At 31.0% G+C, this 22,223-nt stretch overlaps 1 protein-coding gene across 2 annotated transcripts in view; it reads right to left on the bottom strand.

Moving 5' to 3' along the window:
- The window catches only part of LOC130443441 (octopamine receptor beta-2R), a 158,330-nt gene that overhangs the window by 4,179 nt on the left and 131,928 nt on the right, over nucleotides 1-22,223 (bottom strand). The window lies entirely within an intron of this gene.

Below are 22,223 nucleotides of genomic sequence, written 5' to 3'. Positions count from 1 at the left end.
GAAATAATGATTTTTCATACTATATATATATATATATATATATATATATATATATATATATATATACGTTGTTGTCAGATCTTTCATTTTTCCGGAGAAATAAAGAACTTTGTTATTTCAAATGGATCACGCTATATATTTTGTGTTTTTACAAATCCTTAAGAAATACTGATTATTTTTCATAGAATATTCTCAATGTCTAATGTCATAATTTCGGAGTTGGAGCTACATTTACAGTATATTCATCAAAGTTGCAATAAATATAATCTCGTTGAATTTGATTATTATTTAATAATCACTGGTCGACAAAAAAAAGTTGTAGTAACACAAGAATGGACAGAATATTGTAATAAAATGGACCTAAACAAAAACGAAAATTTAGAAAAAATAATTGTACCACGTACAACATATTCATTGGTAAAATATTTAATATTTATTAAAAAAATTATTTCACGTTTTTTAAATCCTTTATATTCACAATATTCATAGTTTACTTTTAATCAACATGCCTCACATCTATTGAAAACAAAAACTTTTGAAAAAAAGTCAATATCAATTAACTCTTTTTCCTTTTGTGAGGGGTTGCACTTTCTCTTTTTAAAAACCAACAGTAATCACCCATCATGGACGAATCCATCGTCCTTGATAGCGAATTTCCATTGTTCTAATATTTTGGTGGAGCCTTCCACCCTACCCTGCTCATCACTGATAGCTCCCAAATTTTCGGGAAAAAATGTCAGATGAAAATGGAGGAAATGAGTTTTCAATGACATTCGAGCACCAATGGATTTATAGGCGTCTAGAAGTTCATACTAACACTTACAACTTTCAAAATATGTGAAAACCTTGACGGTTCTTGTAGAAGCTTGAAAAACTGCAATCTTCATGGTTTTTCATTGTCAGTTCATTGTCTGAAGCGACCAAAAAAAAGCTAACATATCAAAAAACAAACAAAGAATGAAAACAGCTTGACGTTTAAGCGTTGCAAAAGTGTTCATCATGTCCCGTTTAGGATTTATCAATGAAGTATTTGAATTCACTAACGAAGTCCCATCAATTTGAAGCGTAGAATCCAATGGTGAAGAGAAAAATGGGGGTTGCCGTTTGAAAAAATTGAGTTTCTAGATAGCGAAATTCGGTTCCCTATATAAATTTTTGTCAAGGTTTTTACATATTTTGAAAGCTGTCAGGGTTATTTGTCCAAATCCCTAAAATATTCGACCTGATTCACTTAAAATTAGAAATATAATTTTTTTAGTGGGGCGCAGCATGTGTCCAAAAATTTAGAAAATGTGAAATAATTAAAAAATGGAGGACTTTAGGCATACGGTGCCTTTTATAAAAACGAGGGGACCGCGAATATATAAAATCACACGAATTATATTTGAATAAAAATAATGAAAATTGTCAACACCGCTTCAATGTTTGTTGTTGCCAATACTATTGTGGTTTTCCAAAGTTAGCGATACGTTAGATCTTGAACGTAATAATATATGCAATCTCAATGTAAATAAAATTCAGGTAGGAGGGAAGTACCGCAATGCGGTAGTTTGTGACTAATTTATTTGAGGGAAACTGCAGTCGTAAACTTAAGGTAAGTTCGAGTTTGTACGAGAATATTGGAAGTTAAACGTACGCTACTTGTTATTCCTAGTTTTAAGCGTATCTAACTCTCTTGGTAGAACATGATAAGTGTACATACACTGAGGAAGTTATCATGCTAATGTACCTTGCGAAGTTTTTTATCGAAAATTGAGTATAAGTGAAAAACAAGATATCTATCTTTATTATTCGGAGACGATTGAGAGCAAATTTCTCATTTTATCAATACAACAAAAATAATTGCAATTTAAAAAAATAACCTCTCGAGAAATATGTAATTTTATATCACCAATATAAAATTGATAATATATGATGATAATATATCCAAAAACTGCACTACAAGTGACGGAAGGTACAGAGAAAAAGTTACTATAAACAAAACGGAACTTTTCTTAAAAAATGGTACAAGTTGAATGTTGTAGGACCTTAACCATTTAGTAGAGTCGGCTATAGAAAATTAGAGAACTTTTACTTACAGGAACAATCCTCAAGAATTGAAATAGGCAAAGAAATTCCCTGAAAACAAATTTCAAAGAATACGAATACTAAATGGAGTTATTGTCTGTGTATTGCCGTCTCAGTGGACAAGATACTAGACTCAGCAAAGAATTTAACGTTCAAATTCTTCTAGTTTAGTACTAAACTTATATCCGCGTTTTCTAGAAGTGAGAGAGACATTACGGAACTCCAGAGAATTGAGTGCTCTAGTATGAAAAGGAGACACAATGGATGAACTTTTGGGTCGCACTATGCGTAGTTCCCTAAATTACGACACATACAGAAATATGACAAAAGATGTAACCAAGATGGGACTTAATTTTAAGATAGGTCTTATGTTATTTTTCCATCACTCTCACGCTCAAACTACTCATTGAAAAACCTTCGTAGCCACGACACAGCTATTTGCATTATGTATGCAAATCTGTTTTTTATTTTTTATTTTGTACAAATCTTTTCTAAGATTCTAAGGTTAGATCATCGTAAAGTAGCAGTTTAAAAATAGGTATTTATGCAACGAGTGAGTAAAGTAATCCTTTTTTACGAGTAGGACGGTTTGGCAATTCATACGAGTGGAAAAAAGTTACCACACTCACGAGTTTCATACAGTTCGTAGATTAGAGAAAATTCGACAAGACTTTTATTAATTTTTATTTTGTAATAGTAGTAATATTAAAAGTAAAGTAAGTAAAACTGTGATTCAATTATTAAATTGAAGTAAAGAAGTTATATTACTATTGGTACTTGAATTGGCAACATTTAAGAAATAACATCTATAGTTGTGTTAGTACTTATCGGATTGTTGAACATTTCCAATGTTGCTTGAAGTCGAACTAGTTGTTACCGTTAAAATTTTCATAGCGGAATCTATTTTGTTTCTTTATTGAGTCGTCTACGTAACCCTCCGAAACTGTGTTGGATTTTCACCCATCGCGCTTCTTTAATTGAATTATATCATCACCAGAATCCAATAAAAGAAACACCGAAGAGCGTCGAAATGTATGCCCGGTGCCCAGTTTTTTGAATTAGGTAAATACAAATATGTTGCGATAATAGAAGAATAGCTAAACTCGCCCTCTTTGTTTTTATTAAATTGAATATGAAGTCATTGAATTTTTCTAAGAAATATGTCAAATACACGATGTTTGCTTTAAAATTGCTCTGGTTTTCTTTCAAATCATTATCTTCACTTTCCAGAAACTCAAAAACTGAGTCAAAAAATGAAATCTTGATACACATTCACCTTTTGAGAACCAGCGTGCTTCGGTATGTAACAGCAATCGTTGGAACTCTTCATGACTTCATTTTCCTTCATGATATCATTTTCCTATATTAGTAGGAGAAGTCAAGCCAACATTTCAAGTTCTTCTCTATCTTGACCAAATAAATTTTCATGGAGTCCCCTCCCGTGGAGACCTGGTGGTCCATGTCTACTTCTTAGGGAATCACGGACATAAACGAATTACTGATAAGAATAAATCTTAAGAACCAGTATGAGTTTTAACAAAACACTAAGTTGAATAAGAAAATAGAGGCTACAAAATATGTGTATACAAAATGTATCTGTACTATAAAATATATTTTAAATTGTGAATTTTCTAGATAACTTCTGAATAAGTTATGTTTGAACCCCATGTAATGTCTGTTGAAAAGAAAGCTCAATAATTAACTGACCTCCAAATGTCTCAATATTTCCCTCAGTTATTATTTTTTTGCTATAAAAACAATAAATTCCAATACATCCAATTTGATACCAATGAAGATCGCAAATTCACACGCTGCAAATTAAGTTTTATTGCATTAATTGGAACTTCCAGTTATTGTTTTACTTGAGAAAATTGAGCTGTGACGAAAAGCGTGTTATAAATAGAACAAACTCTTAACAGACGTAAACAGTTTATTTTCACGTTTACTATAAAATGAGTCGATCAGTGGCTATTAGCAGAAGCCTACTCTATAATATAATATGGATGGTATTTGTGCTTTCTAAGAATCCAAGGAACAATTGTACCAATTATTTGGTGGTAAATGTCATCGTCTTCTTGTACTTCGTATAAGCAGCATTACCTGTAATTTCGGCATCGTTTTAAAATTTGTTTAGTGGATGATCATAAGGATTTTTGTTATAACTTCTGAAAAATCACCATAAATGAAGAAATAAAGAAAGAAAATAAATAAAGAAAACTGAAACTATGTAGTTAAACTAAACATCATACTCATTGGGGATCTACATTCAATAATACACAAGGTAACAGACTTCCTGGGGCTCTCGACCCATTTTTTTGATGATAACCAACAAGTTGGATATTTTTAAATCGTTTGTTTAGGTCAAGACAACCTCGATATTGCGTCATTAGCCCCGTAGAGGGCGGTAAACATGTAATTTGGGCGAGTTACCAATAATTAAATACCAACTGGTTGATATTTATTTCAAACGGGAGATTATTCATTATTATTACCTCAAAGAAATTTGTCCGACTAAAATAATGCGCCATTTCCATTGTCAGTTTACCATGCTTATATTAATGAAGTAATGGGATTTTTTTTGTAAGGATGACTCTCATTTTTATAGCCCCTCCTTTGAAGATCTTTTCTTGTTTTCTGTTGAACGACATCAAATTAAGTTGAAAAAGTTTCTTTCACACTTCATTAATTTCATCAAAATCATATGGGATTGTGTTGAAATACGATTCATTGAAAAAATTGCACACAAGCAATTAGAAGCGACGAAGCATTCCCTTAGTCATAACAATAGTAGATATTCTCAATAACTCCATAGGATGATTGTATTAACGAGTGATAGAAAGCAGGTAATATTTGTGGTACCTGAACCTTCCCACGTTTTCTTAGACGTTCACTATTTAGTGTTTCTGCTGTCAAAAATTTTTTTTTCTAATAATAATAATAGATGTTACTTATACTTTCTGTTTGGATTGATGTTTCAATTATTTCCGATGATTATATTTACTACAAGCTATATTGATAATACCAACTTGTTATCTTCGAGAGTATTTTTACAATGAAAAATCTTTTCTTTTCTACAAAACATGTTGAAACAATCCAGAAAAAAAAAAGAAATATTGTTAGTTATTGTATTTAATCAATAATCACAACATTAAACAATAAAATATTCAAAACAGCATTGCAGAGAACTTGATAATGTTTTTTCACAATACTGAACTAATTGAGACTTTCTGTGATCAATTATCATGCAAATGCTCTATACATATATTTAATTGTGAAGTAGAATTGTGAACAGCGAGCTAACATTGGATAATTGGTTTTTTATTAAACGGAATACAAAATTTTAGCAGCACTTGACTATATAGAAAACACTAATTGAATGCAGTAGTACTAAAAGCAAAAATGGAATATTCCAAGTTGATTCGACTTTAATAATTAAGAAAACTGGGACGTAAACGTTTGGAAAAAGTCCAAAAACTTCCTAATTAGGCACTTGACATGTGTTTAATTCATTCTTATAATACATATTCCTTGAAACAAAACTTTTAATAATTTCACGAGCATTGCAAGCTCGCCAAAAATACGATTTATAGATGAACTATTTTGTAAAAGCATATGCGCACCGATATTTCCATGGAAAATGGAGATACTCTTTTCATGTTTGACTTAAAACATTGTCAATTGATTACTGAAGAAATTTACCTAAGATGGACTCATTACAACGCCTCATTGAAAAAACGCATCCATAAAAGGATTAATGTGAGATAACGAATGATGTATCCTCACAGGATAATGAACGTGCAGGCGTCCTTGACGATATTTATCGCATGATAAAGTTTTTCAGTCTGGAATTTCAGTGCCATTTTCTAATATGCGCCTCGTAGATTAAATGGATCGTGAATATTCATCATGAAAAGATTTTCTTCTCTATAAACCATGACCTGACCTTAGGACGCGAACAGAGGCAAACACAGAAGTGGTGTCACATAAATTCTTCGGAGGATATGCCGACGTAAGCACAAACAACTGAACTATGCTGAATAGTCTACGCCGATTCGCGCTTTAGACTTTATTTATGGCGTTTGGTTATTTGAACGACATTTTTTCACCCTCTCACTAAATCACCACACTTATCAGTTAACCGTCATTCAATAATAAACTAACTCTATCTAAATATATCATGAGATATTTATTTTGAAAATTGTCAGCGAGTTAAATTTGAGTTTGGAAAAATATTATTTTCACCCATTATACGAAAGAAATTTTTCTGTTTCGAATTATAAATACTCGTAGAATAAGTTACTGATAATTTACAAATTGGGAATGGACGTTGTCTCATTCAAAACTGGGAAATGCTTAGCGTTTCTAATTTATTATTCCATGTGTTACAAGTTAACTGAAAAAACAACATTTCTGTATATGTGAATGCAAATCTCCATTTTCTATTTCAAAATAGGCCAATGCTTCAAACAATTATCCATACACTTTTTATAGCCTAAAAGACCTCATGGTGCGCGTTCTCCAAAGTGGATTTTGAAGCTTCGAGATAAAAAAGTCACAGGCAGCTATATCTGGCGAATACGGTGGCTCAGAAATGACTCTGGTTTTTTCGAGTGGGTTACTAGATATTTATTTACGAATGTTATGGATAGCAGTAGAAAGAAAACCTTCAGCCATCTATAAATGTGATCTATTTACTTTAATAGAAGTGAATTGCATTATTTCTTCATGTCCCAATAATTTCTAATTCGTGTTATACCAATTGGGCAAAAATAATCTAAGAAAACTTAATAATACTGATAGAACTTTTCATTAGATCGCCGTGGCCAATTTAAGCGAACTTTGAACTACAAAAGAAATCTGTTAGTTATTTACTGGGATTAAACAGCAGAGTTAACTGCAAGGACTTCTTTAAAGGATTAAAAAATTTGACTCTTCCTTCCTTTATTCATTTTTGCTTAATTCGTAAGTACGATATCCACTTACTAATGCAGATTACGACCTTTACTTACCTGGGCCACGTTCAGAATTAAGGGCTCAATATTTTACAATGCAAAAAATACACAATCATTTGCCAATTGATATTTATGTTTGTTTTTTAGTTTTTCCAAGCTTTTGCCTACAAATTGTAACAAATTTGTGACAATAAAACATTTTAAATACTATAGGTGGAATAAAAATTGAAGCCGATAACATTGATGTTTCTGTCGCCAACAGTTGTGTGGTTTATGCACTGAGCGCTGGTGTGGCCATTAATCAAATGTTTATGGACGCAATATCGCATCTACTTTGTTTCCGGAATGCTCCCGTAGCGGTTGTCAGTATGAAGTATCGTTTTTTGCTATATAAGCCTTTATGAGAATAACTGATTGTCGAAAATCGAGAAAAAATTTAAATGAGTTTCGTTATTACGTACTCGTACTGGGATTAAGAGAGAAAATTCGCTGTATCTCGTATAACTAAAGGTCAATTCATAAACTCTTACGCTCAGGTCCGCATTGTCGCCCTCGTCGGCGTTCAACATAAATTAAACAGATTACGAAGTGTGATTTATAAACATCCATTGGGATAGACGGCCGTACCTAAACTTTTTATATTTCAAATGTTTACTTTTACTTCATCTGTTTTACAAACGTCTAATAAGCAAAAGACCGGCTCTTCTAGAGAATCGTGGACAAAGGAAAATCTTAAGAAGGTTTTGAACGAAATACAAAATGATTATTATTCTTTGAGAAAGGCATCCAAAGAACTCAATTTTTTCTAGAAAAACTCTTGAAAGAAAGTTCAAATCTGGCAGCAGGTCCATGGGTTTCCCTTAAAAAGGGACTGTTTATGAAGTGTGGCTTAAATTTTCGCTGAGCAGCTTGGTCTTAGACATAGATTTGATAACGAAAAAAGTGAAGCAGGCTACGCTTGGTTACAACAGTTCTTGTCTCGATCTAAGTATAAATCTGGAGACGTATCATTGGCCAGAGTCAAGGGGATGAATCGAGCTGAAGTAATGGAATACTTCTTACTTACTTACTTTCTACCTTTATGGAATGAAATGATATATTTAATAAGCCGGGAAGTATATTCAATACAGATAAAGCAGAACTGCTTTGAAGCAGAATTGAAAAATTGAAAAATTGAAAAATTGAAAAATTGAAAAATTGAAAAATTGAAAAATTGAAAAATTGAAAAATTGAAAAATTGAAAAATTGAAAAATTGAAAAATTGAAAAATTGAAAAATTGAAAAATTGAAAAATTGAAAAATTGAAAAATTGAAAAATTGAAAAATTGAAAAATTGAAAAATTGAAAAATTGAAAAATTGAAAAATTGAAAAATTGAAAAATTGAAAAATTGAAAAATTGAAAAATTGAAAAATTGAAAAATTGAAAAATTGAAAAATTGAAAAATTGAAAAATTGAAAAATTGAAAAATTGAAAAATTGAAAAATTGAAAAATTGAAAAATTGAAAAATTGAAAAATTGAAAAATTGAAAAATTGAAAAATTGAAAAATTGAAAAATTGAAAAATTGAAAAATTGAAAAATTGAAAAATTGAAAAATTGAAAAATTGAAAAATTGAAAAATTGTAAAATTGAAAAATTGAAAAATTGAAAAATTGAAAAATTGAAAAATTGAAAAATTGAAAAATTGAAAAATTGAAAAATTGAAAAATTGAAAAATTAAAAATTCAAAAATTGAAAATTCAAAAATTCAAAAATTCAAAAATTCAAAAATTCAAAAATTCAAAAATTCAAAAATTCAAAAATTCAAAAATTCAAAAATTCAAAAATTCAAAAATTCAAAAATTCAAAAATTCAAAAATTCAAAAATTCAAAAATTCAAAAATTCAAAAATTCAAAAATTCAAAAATTCAAAAATTCAAAAATTCAAAAATTCAAAAATTCAAAAATTCAAAAATTCAAAAATTCAAAAATTCAAAAATTCAAAAATTCAAAAATTCAAAAATTCAAAAATTCAAAAATTCAAAAATTCAAAAATTCAAAAATTCAAAAATTCAAAAATTCAAAAATTCAAAAATTCAAAAATTCAAAAATTCAAAAATTCAAAAATTCAAAAATTCAAAAATTCAAAAATTCAAAAATTCAAAAATTCAAAAATTCAAAAATTCAAAAATTCAAAAATTCAAAAATTCAAAAATTCAAAAATTCAAAAATTCAAAAATTCAAAAATTCAAAAATTCAAAAATTCAAAAATTCAAAAATTCAAAAATTCAAAAATTCAAAAATTCAAAAATTCAAAAATTCAAAAATTCAAAAATTCAAAAATTCAAAAATTCAAAAATTCAAAAATTCAAAAATTCAAAAATTCAAAAATTCAAAAATTCAAAAATTCAAAAATTCAAAAATTCAAAAATTCAAAAATTCAAAAATTCAAAAATTCAAAAATTCAAAAATTCAAAAATTCAAAAATTCAAAAATTCAAAATTTCAAAATTTCAAAAATTCAAAAAAGAAAATGGATTCAGTAGATTTTTTTTGGGTTTTGATTTTGAGAGAGCGTATGTTTTGGGCCGAAGAAATTAGTGCGGTGTCATCCACATACAACTGGACCTCTACCATGGGTTAATAAGGACTTGGGTAACAAACCTATAGACGATGTATAGAAGAAGGGCTAGAATGGAACCTTGTGGAACGCGCGTAAGGAGGATGAAAGCTTCGGATAGGCAATAATCTTTAATGGTAATGGAGCGGTTGGTGAGATACGAATATATCAATTTTATTGTTGTATATGATCTTGAAGATATTAGCTTTGTATTCGACTGAGAATAATTTTTGTCCTTGTACTTCTAGGTGCTACTCTACGTGGTTTTTTGGCCTGTGAAGTTGTACCAAAATGTCAAAATGTACGACCACGTCTATAGCATAAGTCGGCGGTGGCGGCTTTCCAATCTTTTCGCTTTTCAGTGTTGATTTAAAGCCTGATTTGGGAGTTACAACTTTTCCCCTTCATTTAGTAGAAAACTACATTATTCATATCAAATATTTCTCACATTTAATACATAAAATTCACAAATGCAAACAACTAACATTTCTGTCAAATTTCGGTATAGTGAATGCTCAACAAAAGTTTTAGTAACGAAGATTCTATTTATGCTATGAAATACATTTGAAAGAAGGATGAAAATAGAAGGTTCGAGCTTTCGTCCACCCTATATACAAAAGAGGAGATGATCAAATTCAATCTCTGTTAGGTATAATAGAATATTTTCATATACTTAGCTAAAGACCGTTGATTTTCCTACGATTATCTATTACATAAACGTGTCCATTTCTCTTAAATGACTCTATGTACATAAACGATGCCAAAAAAAAGTCGCTAAAAATTACGATATTAAAAGAAAACAGATGAAAGAAATTAGCTATGAGGTTGGATGTAATTATAGTTTACTAAGATTAGGTTACAGTATTCTATTATTGCAGAAAATATTAGATAATATACATTTTAATTGTAATTATCGGGGCAGTAATCCTCCAAATCAAATATTTCTATTGGACGGTATAGCTTGAAAAAGTCCGGGTACTTTAAAATAATTCAGGCCTTCTCCATAAAAAATATAACGAGTGTACTGTCCAAAATAATTTATATATTATTAATAAATCAAAAAACTTAATATAATGAGCATGACTGTTTTCTAAAAAAGTTGACACGGGTCTGTTTCCAGTCGTGCAAACCTCAGGATTGGGATCCATATATCCTTATCCAAACTATTTTTTCTCGAGAGAATCATGACGTAAGAAACACCTTCATAACGAAACACTCGTCTATTTGTGAACAAGCTTCGGGGTTTTTGTAGTTAGTAGAATAAAAGTAGAGAGTCCTTCAAGAACTCACATATTAAGTAGTACACGGTATTCTTTCTCAGGAAAATTCAGATATTCTGAGCTAGAAAAATCCTATACGATGTTGTCTTTCCTAGATTTTTCACCTTTAATACTATGTTCGACAATTTATTTTTTCGAATAAACGATATATATAATAAAAATATATTATGTTGAATGAAGTATTAATCGATTATGACATTAAATGGAAAAAGTTTTAGTCTATAGAAAAAATTACATACAATAGTTTACAATGAACATAAATATGTGAAGTAATGGAAATTTCCTTTTGTACGTACGATAATTAACGATTTCAATAACACAGCTCACACAATTATTGTACCAGTACCTTCCAAATGATAGAAAAAAAAAAATCATTAGACCCTAATTCGTACCAATATATAAGTATTTAGTAAATTTTTTTGTTAAATTACTCTGTATTTATAAGCAGAAAACTATAATATACACTGGCGAGCAAAAAATTCAGGTCACTTCAGAAATTGCGAATAATTTTAGCGTCGATATTGATAAGAATTAGTGGACTATGATGAAAAATATGCCTTTGTGCATTCGTTTATATACTTAAAGAGAAATTTTCAATCGTTCGAGAAAATAAACGAATGAAACGAATAAATAGAAAGATCTTCCTAGAAATTAGTTCCAAACAAACAATGTGAATAAATCGCCTGCTATGATAGAAAAATTATGTAATAGAAAACATCAAACGGGGCGCGACTTTGCCAAATCTTAGAATTCCGACAGGGTCGGCTTCACGTCCGAAACGAGTTGGCAGAATTTCTTTACTTAGTTTGATATTTATGATAAAATCATTTCATTCGTGTTGGAGAATTCTAAGATATACAGGGTGTTTCGAAATTCATGCGACAAAATTCATAAACTCTAACGCTCAGGGCCGCATTGTCGCCCTCATCGGCGTTCAACATAAATTAAACAGATTACGAAGTGTGATTTATAAACATCCATTGGGATAGACGGCCGTACCTAAACTTTTTATATTTCAAATGTTTACTTTTACTTCATCTGTTTTACAAACGTCTAATAAGCAAAAGACCGGCTCTTCTAGAGAATCGTGGACAAAGGAAAATCTTAAGAAGGTTTTGAATGTAATACAAAATGATTATTATTCTTTGAGAAAGGCATCCAAAGAACTCAATTTTTCTAGAAAAACTCTTGAAAGAAAGTTCAAATCTGGCAGCAGGTCCATGGGTTTCCCTTAAAAAGGGACTGTTTATGAAGTGTGGCTTAAATTTAAATTAAAGTCTCGGTGGATCGTTTATGTGAAAAAGAACAAATATTTTAATGATATTAGAATATGGTGATAAGCGTAGAAGTCAACAAGAAACGTGTAATATCTTTAATATTTTATATCTTAACCGAAATCCCATAACAAGATTTGGATGAATATTTTACTGAACTAGTTTCTTTGAACTTTTTACTAGTTTCACTACCTTATCACAAGACCATTGCGCACAAAAATTCCGAGGTAATTGAAGCGCTCCATACATAAAACTCACTCTGTATACAAATAATTGCAACAATGCAACTCTAATATTATTTATAGAATATTTTCGGTTCTAAAATCTCTAGTAACTCGCGGCTGCCACATATAATTCTGATCAATAGATTTAACGGAAATTTTCTTCCACATTATCGGTGATTACGGCACTGATTGTTCGCAATTGGAAGTGAGCATGCACCCGAGAGGGTCTACTAATGCGTCTTTAATTACATGAACCAAATAGCGACGCTGTCCTTAGTTAGCATTCAAGTTCCTGAATAAGGAATGTATTGAGGATCGTTGAAAATAACAAAAAAAAAATAGAAGTATATCAGCGAATTACGCCTCTTCCCTGACAATTACGAGCCATTAGAGGTGTTAATATTCGCAAAAATGTTAGTCAAGGTTACGTTCATCCGAAGAAACGTAATTCTATGATCATCAATAGAAAAAATCTAGTGGAAGAACTATAATATTGTGAGAACTTAATTTATAAAAGGTTTATCAGTTCATTGTTTATTCTTATATATAGAATAATAAATAAAAACTGTATTATAACAGCACACGCTATGCTAACGGCAACGATAACCTCGTGATCATCAAGCAGACAACTGCTTAATGTTTTAATAAAACTTATGACAACTGGAATCCAATGAGAACCGTTTACTTATGTAGTTGAAAATTTGAAATTTTTGCAGTTTTCAATTAATATTTCATTCTTTATTTCATATCAAGAACTTATAAAATGACGAAAAAGTACCTTATTACTTTTTATTATAACATTTAGATAAAGAATGATTAGCTTGTGAATCTTATTTCATTCTGGTGAATAAACTCGCCAACATAAGAAGTTTTAATCAACCAGCCGTACAATCAGTGTGTTTGTGTCTACAGGATCATTTTATCATGTCAATAGAACCTTTTTTTATTAGTGAGAAATATGTTTCGTCGCACCCTGAAATAAAAGCTACCGTTCGAGATTCACTCGATGTGACAAAATTGATTTTTATGTGAAAGACATTTTATAATGTAAAAAATTGAGTGCTAGCGACAGTCTGGAAATTGCAAAAGGAATACAGATGTGGAAGATGTTCTGTAATCTACAAAAGAATAGAATGTGATTCGACAGGATTAGGAATAAGTTCGAAAATGGGAAAGCTCCATGGAAAATATATTTTAGAATTGGATGAATAAGCATATCAAATCAATGTACCTCTTATGAAAGATTGCTGTTACTAATTATTTATTTCACATGTCAAAATTGGCCAATCAACAAATAATACAACAGAAGGAAGAATAATTGTTGGGGTTTCAGGTCCGAACAAGTGATTTTTAATTACCGGATTATTTTGGCAACAGAGTTGTGTCACATCTAAACTCAAGTCTTTGATATGATAATCATTGTTATGAAATATGATTGTGCTGTCTACGTGTTCAGTTTCAAATTCCTTCTCCATTTGTGAAGACGTATTGTCTTTTAAAAATATATATTTAATCACAGATCGATATTGAATTGCTAATAAATGACTCAATAAAGGTCGAGGTTTTACTTGATTCAAAATTACTAAAAAGAATAATCACTCATTAAAAATGATTAACCCCCGTTTCTATCAGATTTCGAGGGATGTGAATAATATTTTCCTTTGAAATTTTCATTTATAATGTCCATCTGTATTTTATGAATTTATAATAAGTTGCAAAAAAACGACAACTTTCCATATAAATTCAATTTTGGATATTTGAATTTCTTAGTTGGAGATTATTTTCCACTATTTTCCATAATTTTATTTAAATCTCAATGGAAATCGTTACGCTATAAAAATCTTATGGAAATGAATAATGTTTAGAAAGAAAATGAGCTTCACTCTTTACTGAATAGTCTTCAGTGATCAATTCAAGATTCAGAAAGAAACATTCATGAATCTGAAGCCAAGCAATTTAAAAAATATGAATAGTTTTTCTAGAAAATGGGTCGACTGAATAGAGAAGCCGGATTGTGGAGGTGAAACAACAAAGCGTGTAATAACTCACACAAAATGATAAAAATATCTCAATCCTTGTATCTTCAGTTACTTACAAATGAGATGATATGATTTGCGAAACAAAAATAAACTATCCCGTTCTTTACAATTTCTCAAATATACAGGGTGTTTATAAATTTATGTAAAAAAGATCCGGAGTTGATTCCCTAAAACAATTTCCTTATCTAATTTTTTTTAAATTTTAAAACTCAGCCTGACCACAACAGAAAAAAAATGAGTTTCCATTTGAATATTACAAGAAAGTTGATATTTCAGATATAAATTCTAGAGAAATTCATATTTCAGCAACCAATCATTGGAGAAGGGAAATTTATCACTATAATTCTTGCCTCCCAGGCAATGTTCAAACCATTAAATTAACATAAAGTGAATAATTGGTATCATTATTCATTTCCATTTATTCAAATATCTACCACGATTAATTAAGTCGAAGCTTGTGATGGCATCTAATATGAGTGCATAGGACAGAATAAATATCTTGATACGAAACGTTTTTCTGGAAATATTCCATGTGGATTGATACGCGACAATTTGCTGTCTCTCTTCGATTTTCCAATGGAGTTTGCAGATGAATTCCGCAGAAGCCAACTCAACAGTGAAAATGAGTGATAATGTGATAGAATATGATAAAAATTATAAATTTGTATCCAATATTGTTTTAGGGGTTTTGAAAGATTTGATTAATATATGAAGGGTGGAAAAATTGTTTGGCAAAATCTTCCATATCAGTATATTGGAATCAATTATTACCAATTGATCCATAAAATAGCTGAACAATTTGGGTAATATCGTTCTATTTTCCAGGCTTTATGAAAATATTTTGATAAAGACCAAATTAGGTGAGAACGTCAATTTTACTTACGCCAGGAAAAGTGAATATAATTCTTTTACAAATATAGATCGAAGGATGGAATCCTAGAGAAATTGTACAAAATTGTGAGGCTTGTGTAGGTATTTTCGAAAACCATCGACGAATTAACTTGATATTCGACTCGATATTCATATATAAAGTCTTAATAGTTACAAAACCATTGAAGCATGCAATGACCAGTTCAAATATCTTAACGTAACTTATATAAGTGCTGACATCCTCAGGTTGAACCCTCGTATTTATCCTCAACATTGAAATCAAATATATTTCAAAACAACAATGATAAACGTACAATGGTAGAAAATGTTCCTCATATTCAATGTGTTCATGAAATTTGAATAATTCGAAAATTTGTCAAACAACGTACATGCAATTACAAAAATTTGATTGTTTTATGAAATTTGATCAATAAACAGAAATAATTTGTACAATTTGAAATTAACTTTAACTTTATTTCCAAACATTCATACTTTTTTCACGATGTTTTGTTTTATATTTCATTCTCCGAAACAAGGATTAATCTGTCATAACAACCCTTGTCATAAAACAACATCATACAAAGAATACTAATAGTTGTATGACAAACGATATTTCTCCATGAATTATATAGAAAATATCTCTTGAGGATTACGAATGTAGCATCTTGTATTTCGCCTCACCCATATACAGAGTGAAAAAATTTAACTCGATCAAATTCTGTTACAGAATTGATGACAAATTTTAAATTTCATTGTCTATAGAGCGATACGCAAAGAAGTTATTTTTGCGTATTTAGAATGTTTCGGGGAAAACTTGTTTGTTTCGTTATATTGTTTTTTTTTTTTTAATTCCAAAGCTACTCTTAATGGATAATAGTATGTGATTTGTGTTTTTGTGTTTCTGAAGAATATAAATCGATAAATTGTTCAGTGAAACTACTCTGATGTGAAAAATGTTCGAAGGGTCCTTTACCTTGTTGCTAATAATTCTGCAGCCTATAAAGTTTCAAGCGTTTCATGCCTTATTTTTTTTTTTTGATTCTGAAACTGAAACTTGGTGATGTCCACAGGCTTAGTTGCTTTTTTACATATCCCTGATGGGTTCTTTGCTCCACATTATCTAGTCAGGTAACAGGATATGCATCTGTTATTAATATTATGGGTATGAAATTCAAGAATCTATTAGAGATTTTGGTTCGTCTATTGACCTGTCTATGTACGCCCTTTTATAAAGAAACATCAATTCCGGAGCAATTCGGGTATCATTGATAAGAAAACCTCGAGTAAAAGACGTGGATTTTCCTCGATAACCTGATATACTATAATGTCTTCTTGCCATCCTGAAGAAAATTTTATTATTTTTGTGGCTGATACGGCGGCAAATTTAGGATTTAAAATTTATATAACAAAAACTAAGGAACATATGGATTTCTAGTTTTAATCAATATAATGCGGGTTTTATTTTTCAAAAACTACATAGTTCAAATGTTGACATTACATCGGACGTATTTTTGGAACCTCGATTCGGTATTTCTTGCCACTCGCTGGAGAAGTGCCGACGAGATGCCATTGATTTCGCGAACGATATTTTCTTTCAATTCAGAGATTGTCGCCGAGCTTGCTTCGGACACTTTACTTTTGAGATACCCCCACAAAAAAAGTCAATGGGGGTAAGATCCGGGAATCTGAGTAGCCACGGGATGTCACCGAAACGGCTTATTATTATTATTCTAGGGAAAAAATCACGAAGCAGAGCAACGGTCCCTCTAGCAGTGTGTGGCGTGGCGCAATCTTGCTGAAACTATGTCTGTGAGGTGGAGGTGGGATGTTCTCTCAATGTTGGAAATATATAATCGTTAAGGATTCGCTTATAAGGAGCACCGTCTACGGAAATTGCTTGCCTTTGACGATGTTGAAAAAAATATGATCCAATTATTTCCCTGCTTGACAACGCACACCAAACCATCACTTTGGCACCGTGAAGTTGTTGTTGATGTTGTAAGCGGGAGTTTTGTCTTTTAGGGGACAATTTTGCTTGTTTACACTTCCATTCAAATGAAAATGGGCTTCATCATTCCGAAAGATAGTGTTTACTGTGTGAAATCGCTCCAACGTTGTCTTTTTACGCCTATTGTGATCATTGGACAATTTGAATTCGAAATGAATGAAATTTGCGATACTTCTTCAATATTCCGTGTACTATAGTGTTTGGAAGCCCCACGGCGAACGGACTGACGCGGATAATGAGGCAAACTTGTTCAATGTTTTAGCATTTTAAAGTATTGAAATCTTAACTCAATCTAAACGCGTAGTAGTTAAGTGAGTGTCGTGCTCCGCGTTCCTGGGTGGATATCTTTGCAATGATCTTTCTAAAATTGGAAAAGCGTGCTTAAGAACTAGGCAAACAGATTTATAAATGAATAATGAAGGAAGAGTCAATAATTCCTAAGTCTTTTAAAAAAGTTCCGGCATCGAGCACTGCTGTTTGATATAAGTGAATATCTAACAGCCCTCGCTCCACACGTATTCCAGAAGGGCATATCGGAGATGCGACTCAATAAGGGCATAATAACCTGTAATTGGTACATAATTTTAGTTACTTAGGAAACACAAAACAGGCAGAACTTTTTGGATGAAGTGACAATATGTAACTCCCATTGCAAAGAATTGATTAAAACAAGCTCCAAATCGTCTGTTGTCCCGTTATTTGGTGCAAAAGGCTGTAATATATTTTTATATATTGAAACTTTCGTTTTATAAGAACTGTGAAACTGGAAATTTGAATTAAAAAGCTGATTTACTGGATATAGTCTTATAAATTGCTGGTTGCGCCAAGAGAAACTTGAATCGTCTTCAAAAAACTATAGTGGGCAAACTAAATAGGGCATATTACTGAGCCTTGAGGCACTCCACATTCTATTGGCTTGCGAGATGACATCGTTGTATCAATCGTTACAAGCTGACTTCTGTTGGTGAGCTATGAGCTCACTGAAACCGTAGCATTACAATTTATTAATAAGAATATTTTGATAAACACAATCGAAAGCATTACAAGAATCACGAAAAGTTACAGTGGGTTGTTTAGGCCCCTATTATTTCTGATGCAACATAAAAAAATAAAAGTTTATATGTTCCGGAAGTTTTGCGACAACTCTGCATTTAATAAGTTAATTACAGTACATTTCATTCCGTATTTCTTTCATCCAAGAATGTCTTTTTTTTATTATCGGAATGAATTTAATCGGTATTGGTACACAGTAGAAGGTTGGAAAGGAAATAAATTTTATTAAGAACATTTTTGACGATTTTCGTTTCATAAGAGAAACAGGAAACGGGGAACGGCACTCTCGATAAAGAGTTCTTTCATATAGAAAAAGTCTTGAACTGTATTAGGGAAATACCTGATCGATTGGAATGTTTTTTTTTCCCAATCAATTTATGCTTCATCTTTATACCGAGCATGATAATAGAGTGAGGTTGCAATTTAATATTCCTGTCCTTTTCTCATGCTGCGGCATCAAAAACGCTTAGTATTCACAGATGATAAGTTAATCTCACTTCTTTTAGAAATTTGAAGGCACGGAATTACTCCAGTTGTGAAATTTTCTGTTTTATACAGTTCCAGTATGATGCACTAGCATTTCAAGAGAATGTGGTTAGATGTTTACTGGTATGTAGCAGAATCTGCACGTTGCATTCTCCGCTAAATTTAGTATCTTCAGACATCCATTGAGAAGACAAAATTCGTAGATAGTTCTAGCCTTCTACCTCGGTTTGTTCTTCTTTGAATATTTTTCTTATTTTGCGAATAGGCTTCAATTTGATTCATATTTCATTGATTTCGAAAAGCTTTGAACAGGTACTGTAACTAGGATGATTGTGAAATGAAACATTCCTTGGTATTGCGAAGTTTCTTGAAGAAAATTTAAGGATATTCCAAACGAACATCAAATTTCTTGAGTAATTGTTTAGCATATAGGATGAATTATTGATGGATAGATCCACTAATAAAGTAGAATGGATATTTCACACAGAAATGAAGACTCGAATAGAAACATTTGATGAAGATAGGATATTGAACTGAGATCAAAGTTTTGTCGAAAGAGAGGTTATTGTAATTCTTTTAAGGTTCTGAAGGATATCCCAACCGACGCTTTCTAAAATAAGTGTATGTGAAATTTGTATAAAAATGCGTAGGTACATATGTCTGGGTCAAATTGGATCATGTGGTATATCATCTTACCTAGCATTTTCGTATGAATTAATTTTTTGTATTGATAAATATCGTTAAATAAATAACTAATTTTCATAATCCGCTACCCCAGACGGATATAAACAAAGGAACAGGATATGATATGGAAATTGAAGAATCGTTGAGGCGTAAATGTTTGATGAACGAGAAACTTGATAGTTGTAGGGGCCTGTTTTTCATCAGTCCTTGGATAGTGCTTTATGATCTATATAAATTCTCTTAATCAAGATAATATCTAATAAATAGAAACATAAACAAGGGAAGAAATTTACTGCGAAACTAGAATATCTTGAACTCCAATCGTATTTCATAAAACACTCTAAATATTATTATTAAACATTTCTAACAGCAATTGTCTTTAAACTTATAAGGTGATAATAATAATAATAATTTTATTCCACGTCCGTAATGAAATTAACGTTTCTCTTTCATTCATTTGCATTTATAATGGTGGATCCACACGATACAGACTTTTGTTCGTACAGATATCTGTACAGACGATCAAGTCGGAGTGAAAAATTTCACCCAAACATTTGGATAGAATGTCTGTACAGTCATGCATAAAGTATAACATTTTAATGGAAGTTTAGATATTATTTGTTAGTTCAGTTTTTTGGAAACTGCGCAAAACAGGAGGAATTTAATTTAGACAAGGCGGTAATTTGTAACTCCGATTTCAAGGAATTGTCTACAATATTTTACAGATTCAAGGACGTCAATGGTGGTGTTATTTGATAATTACGCTTCAATTATTTCATATGTAGTTTATCTATTTATAGTTTTGATATATGATTTCAATTTTTCTTGGAATATTTGCTTTGTGTTTGAATAAAATAGTAGATTTTTCATTTTCATATTCAGTGAGTTGTACGTATAGCAGCGCTAACTTTTCATTTTTTGGTCAGGTTAGTCCTGACAGTTTTGTTTTTGTCTAGCTGAATATACATGTTCAAGAAAACCCAATAGATGTCAGTTCTGGAATACCCTAATGACGATCTTGTATTAAAATAATTTTGTCTAAGATCAAGATACCCAGACATTCTATAAAATTGTACGCATTACTAAATATTAAAAAATTTTAATGTCTTGTCCTACAATTAGGATTTTCTTGTGACAGATAAGAATATATTCTTATCAATGCTTCATTTCATTTAATTTGCTCTACTTTTTTCCACTGATTCAACCATTTAATACCGAACTCTTTGATTATGGAAAAGTATTTCACGATACAGTTTCTTTGCTCAACGGTTGAAGTGGTAAAATAAATCTGCTACAGTTTATATAGCTTTTCGATGGGAAGCGTCAGAGAACTCAAACGGCCAGAACTGCTTTGTAATTCTAGTAGTCGGCAAAGTGAACCATTGGAAAAGGGAACGAAGGCAAAACATTCCATTTTACGCGAAGCTTTCTAACCGATCATAGACGTAATCCAAACGTATTTTATTGTTTAGAACAGGGAAGCAGAAGGAAATAAAGCAGATGAGAAAACCAAATCATTCTCTCGATTGTGGAATTGAATAATAAATTCGGAGATTATCATAAGTTCCTGACAGTATAAAAGAACCGATATAACTAACGGAATCTATATTTTTCAAATATCATAAGAATATTCTTACTGGATTCGAATTCTAAAAAAATATTACTTGTATAATATGAGTGAGAAAATAAATAATCGGCAATGAATTTAAACCCCGATTTAATCGGGGATTTGAAATTGACCTGATTGTATGAAGGTTGGACCGATAGATTTTTTGGCATAAATGAGAACTAAAACATTTTACGACAGGTGCTTTGGATATTCACATAATTGGATAATATATTTCAAGAATCTGTGTCAACGATCGTCTATTTACGTAACTAGTGTATGACGATCATAAAAACCCATATTCAAAATTTGATAAATTCGTTTCGTCGATTTTTATAAGCGTTCAAACGAAAAAATGCCTCAATAACCAGTTAATCCATCCTCAAAAAGCAAACGCTTATGAAATATCAGTTAAAATAAAACTCATATCAATGATTCAAATCTAAATCTGCTGGACATGAAGCAAGAAATGAACAGTCACTGCCTGGTTATGAATTTACATTCAAATCAATTGACACTGTTGTTGATCCGGATGAAATTGTCAAATATAGTACAAAAATCAGTGATTAAATTAACAATAAGGCGATGTTTCCAAAACTGGAGTCTAGCTACCAACTGAATAGGCAAGTACTCAGGAGTCCCTTCCCATTGCGGTATCCGGATACAATCGAAATATTACGACAACTATTTACCATCGTAAATTTCACGAATAATCTAGGATTAAATGACACAAATAACATTGGTTGAGGATTATTTTCATAGAAGACAATGGTTTCGTAAATATATATGGATCAACTAAAATAAGAACATTTTTTTTGGTGCATCTAGGGCTATGTTGAATATTGTGGCGAATCGAAAAAATTGTCGGTATTTGGTGAATGAGAATCCATGATGTATCAGAAAAATATATTGTCAACATCTGGAAAAAGTGTATATTTTGTTGTAGAAACCATATTAGGAGAAACTCTCAATTTTTATATGAACCAGTGCCCCACGTGGCTAATTTCAAACCCTGTATGTGTTAATATCTTGAATATAAACATGTAATTTCCTATTTTGCAAGAATATATGGAAGCCTAAT

The sequence above is a fragment of the Diorhabda sublineata genome, chromosome 4 (genome assembly GCF_026230105.1).
Source record: "Diorhabda sublineata isolate icDioSubl1.1 chromosome 4, icDioSubl1.1, whole genome shotgun sequence".
In the NCBI taxonomy this organism is placed as follows: domain Eukaryota; kingdom Metazoa; phylum Arthropoda; class Insecta; order Coleoptera; family Chrysomelidae; genus Diorhabda; species Diorhabda sublineata.
This window is presented reverse-complemented; position numbering and strand designations above follow the sequence as displayed.